This window comes from Cyprinodon variegatus, unplaced genomic scaffold (genome assembly GCF_000732505.1).
Source record: "Cyprinodon variegatus isolate N-32 unplaced genomic scaffold, C_variegatus-1.0 Scaffold1343, whole genome shotgun sequence".
NCBI classification, from domain to species: Eukaryota; Metazoa; Chordata; class Actinopteri; order Cyprinodontiformes; family Cyprinodontidae; genus Cyprinodon; species Cyprinodon variegatus.
In genome coordinates, this window is record NW_015151796.1 from 104,712 (window position 1) to 109,701 (window position 4,990).

Below are 4,990 nucleotides of genomic sequence, written 5' to 3' on the forward strand. Positions count from 1 at the left end.
CGTGCGCACGAAATACTACTTCGTGGCCACGCAATAAGTTTATCGTGCGCACGAAATACTACTTCGTGGCCACGCAATAAGTTTATCGTGCGCACAAAATACTTATTAATATTAATATCATTCCTGGACAACTGGGTAAGCAAATCGAGCGCGCCTTCTCTAAGGTCTAAGGCGCGCTCGATTTGCTTATCCAGTCGGTCTCCGCCAGTCACGTGTCATTTGTTGCTAAGACGCCATTTTAGGTGGAAAAGGCGTAGTGTAAACAACCGCAGCATAGCTAAATAAAGGACTAAAGGCCCATTTACATAGCAGCCTGTCCAAGATAAGTCATTAAAGTTAACATAAGCCTGAAAACAGGGGTGGATTTATTATTAATAAGTATTTCGTGCGCACATTAAACTTATTGCGTGGCCACGAAGTAGTATTTCGTGCGCACGTTAAACTTATTGTGTGGCCATGAAGTAGTATTTCGTGCGCACGTTATACTTATTGCGTGGCCGCGAAATACTACTTCGTGCGCACGAAATACTACTTCGTGACCACAATTAAACATTTTTTTTTGACCATGTCATCAGAGGGGCTCCGTATGATTGAGCAATATATGAAAAAAAAAAAAAAAAAAAAATATGAACTAGTTCATTTTTTGGAACTGTGAACTTAGTTCAAAATTTTGAATTATGAACTATGAACTGAACTAGTTCATTTTAAAATGTGTGAACTGAACTTTGAACTAGTTCACGTAGAAAGAGAACTTTCCCAACACTGACAGTGACTATAGATTGGCACACTGACCGATTACAAGATTGCAAACCCCTGTGAAGCTGTGAAGCTGATTAGCAAAAACACATTGAATTAAACATGTTCCTCTGGTCAAATATATTATTAGTTCTTTCCAGGGGAACCATCATTTTCTTCCAGGCCTGTTTATTTTATAAAAACCTTCTGTTGAAGCATTGTTGAAAAGCAGTGCCTGACTTTCATTGGTTCATTTTCATAGTATTGTTATCTTTATTACATTTCTCTCATTTAAGTTAGCATGTGACCATTGTGACTGTTTTTAATTTACATGGGGTGCCAACAATTCTGTCCACTAAATAATAGTTTCCTGTTGGTCCATATCAATTAGAACAATGTTTCCTATACAGTCTCACAAAAAGTGAAAGAAAGTCTTTATTCAAAGATTAGATGCAGGAAAAAAAACATTTTAAACATGAGTATTATCAACAAAGAATTTATTTTCATTTATCGCAAAATGTGTTCAAACAAACTGTTGAACTACCAAGCAGAATCTTTAAATCATTATCAACCATTGGCATTTGATGTTTTTTATTATATGTATAAATATAGCAATTATTCATGTATATACAATTTATACATAGATATTATACATACTATACAGAGTATGTTTCTCTGTAAATCCTGGATTTTTAAGGGGGAACCTAAAAGAAAAACAAGGGAAAATCACTTAAACAAAAAGTGTCTTGTATTATTCCAAATGATTTTTTTTTTTTTAAATACAACATTCACCAGCCCAATGTCCATTTTTTTTTATCCTCAAGCCGTTTCAACCCGTCTTTTGTTGTCAGTTGAAATTAATTATGTGTTTTAAATCACTTCCTAGCATTTAGTTTTAACTTGTATCGATCAGGGCTAATGTGTGTAAAACATTTGTGATACATTTTTATTCCATGTCCAAAATTTTAATCAACTAAACATCCATAAGGCCTAACATTAAGACCGCCAGTCTGATAGTGTCTTGGGTTACACCCCTGACTCATTGATGTATAATATCCAGCTGAAGGTGTATTGGGGTATTGTATATGTTTAGTGGGATGTTTATAACTGACATATTTTTAGTTCATCCTTTGAGTCTTGCCAGTTGCAAGGACCCATGTTATTTGGACTTTTTTGTCCACCACATTCCCATTATACTTGATTTGACCGAGATATAGGGGATTTTTTCAGCTATGCATACATGATAAATTATATTGTGCAGCGTTTTCTGACACCTTTCTATCATAACTTAATTTATCTTAGCTACAGCAGATTCCAGTTTAGTCTGGATATCTGGACCATCTTCACTCCCTATCTAAATAAGCAAGCCTTAGTTTCAACCCCTTTTTTCAACACCTAACTACGACAGACTGGGAACGACCCACTAGAGCTGCATTGTTGGAGATGCTTTTAAAGTTCAAAACATGTCAAAGTCGTTCAAATCCTTACACCTAACAATGTTTTTCTTTTTTCAAGCACATTTTGTAAATAAAAAAAAAAAAGAAGTTACTTGTTGACTAATAGAATCCAATAAAGGACTTTGCTCAGATTAAGGTGCAATCAGTTTTTCTCTTCATCTGTCAGTGTTCGTAATGTCATGTCTGATTGGTGGACATAGGGTTTTCTTTAGAGAGCTTTTTATTCATTACTTGACTGCACCTATGGTAATTTTCACCTCAAATTATGGCTAGTATCTGAGTTCTAGTTGGTCCAATTGCTGCACCAGTTCCTAACTGCTTTGAGGTCTTATTTTATGAAATGATCAGTGTTTTCACGCGTCAACATCTATCATGCACACAAACTAGCAATGCATTGACTACAACTAATTGATAATGTTAATTGATCCAACTTTAATTAACTCAAAGGTAATCTTTTATTACTGGAGGATTTGGAAGCAATACACAGTTGGGTGTGGGGCAGGTGTGTCAGTCTTGAGGTGTTTATAAAGAATAATAAAGATTAGGTGATTTTTGAGTTAATAATTTTAATTTCCCTTTAGGATCAACAAAGTATTTCTGGAATGAATTTAATTATTCTGAGAAAAAAAAAAAGGATTGCTGCAGAATCGGGACAGTCAGTCTGGAAGAAAACTTGACCATCAGCACACTCAAAAAGAGAAAAACAATACAGCAGAGTAGTCAATAATAGTCAACAGAGGACAACATTATGGTACTTTTGTATTTGCCAAACCAGAGTTCATACTTGAATACCTTCCAGGATTTATTGGGAAAACCAAGGAAGGTGTCAAACCTCAAAGATACAAAGCTGGAAAATTACTTTTGGCAAGTTCCTTTGACAAACTATCTTGATGGCAAAGCAACTCTACCAAGTGAAGACTTTAACAATAATTAATGAAAAAATGTGATAGTGCTGCACTAAAAAAATCCCAGTTAAAGGTTATTTTACGCATACTAACCTATAGGGAAACATCTACAACATGCATGGTAGTGTTCCTTATGAATGAGGGTGGAAAAACAGCTTTAATGTACCATTATTGGAAAAACTGAGCTATGAGAATAAACATCCAGATAAAAAACAATCAAGATTTCCTCTTAATACTTGTAATTTGATCATGGTTAGTGATAAAAGCCTAGAATATAATGGAATTAAAAGTGTAAACAAAGGAAGTCAGAATTAAACACTAAAATGTTAGGTTTGCTGTTACATAGCTTACAAAACAAAGGACAAAAATGTGCATGTAATAAAATATATAATCAATTCATACTGAATGTTTATCTTTTCCTCTTAACAAATTATTTATACAGTGATGAATAAGGTTTAAATATTTTGTTGGTGCTGCTAAAACTGTAAGAATTAAGGTACTGGTCCCTACTTTTTTTAGACAATCATAGATAGCAGTTCACCACATTTGTATGGTGAGAATGACAGCGTTGGCTCACAAACTGTACTTTACCTGTTGATGCCTGCCTTTAATATCTAAATATTTTTCTAAAATGAATACAGCTCCTTGGCAAATAGGAGGAAACTACGCAGAGCAATGACAACATAATTGTTCTTTTTAAGAATTTTCCAGTTAAGGTATTAACAGAACACTTTAAGCCTTATAAACAATTAAAACGGAAAGAGTCCGACAAGAGCCATATTTTGGGACAAGTTTGTAAAGTGATTCAGGATTTAGAAAACACTGGTTAACTTGTGTTATCACAGACATAAGACACAACACAGACAGCTCATTACATTTTAACAGAATATAATTATTCAAGGTGTGAACATTTTGTTTGCTTAAAGACCAGCCATCTACCCTAATCAGGCACATTTATAGGAATATAATAGCTTTTCCACCAAAAAGATCAGGGTTTCTTAACCCTGGTCCTTGGGGCGTATTGTCCTGCATGTTTTAGGTTTCCCTGCGTCCACACACCGGACCTGAATGAAAAGGTAATTCACAGGCGTTTGCAGTGTTTGAGGGCAGCAAGGAGGAAATGTCATCATTTGAAGCAGGTTTGCTTGAGTAGTGACACATATAGAACAGGGACAGTGGGCCCTCGGGATCAGGATTAAGAATCCTGATGTAGATGACTTCCCAAAGTTTCAACCAAACAGAATGGGAAAGACAGACCTAAAGTGACTTTGAACTAGACTTAATAGTTGGGGTCAGATGGTTGGTCTAATTTACTATTTCAGAAACTGCTGATCCATCTCTCAGGCTAACAGAATGGTCAGAAAAAAAAGAAAATACCAAGACAGCCATTAAATCTTGCAGCAGGCGAACTATAGCAGCAGCAGACCAAATCAAAAGCCAATCCGATCCGCTAAGCACAGGAAAATGAATGTAGCACTTACACCAGCTTATCTACACTGACAAAATGACTGGGAAACCATTCTCTGATGTTGTGAGTAGGTGTAACATTCAGATGGTAGGGACAGAGTTAAGGTAAGCAGCATTACCTTTTATCAACAACAATGGTGCTGGTGTGATGGTATGAAGGATTTTCAAGATAATTTATTTACCTTAGTAGTGTGTGTTGTTTAATCACAACAACTGATCTCAGCCCATCTTTTGATAAAGAAGATTGACTGCTGTGAACTGCGGTCAAGAAATTTACAACGGAGATTTAAAAATGCCAAAATCTCTATACAAAGCTTCCAAGAACAATGAATCTCAGCAAAAAAAAAAAAAAAAAAAAAAAAGAATTAATGCTGTTCAGAGGGAAAAAAGTTACTTTTTCATTGCTATATAGTTCTAGCTATAAAG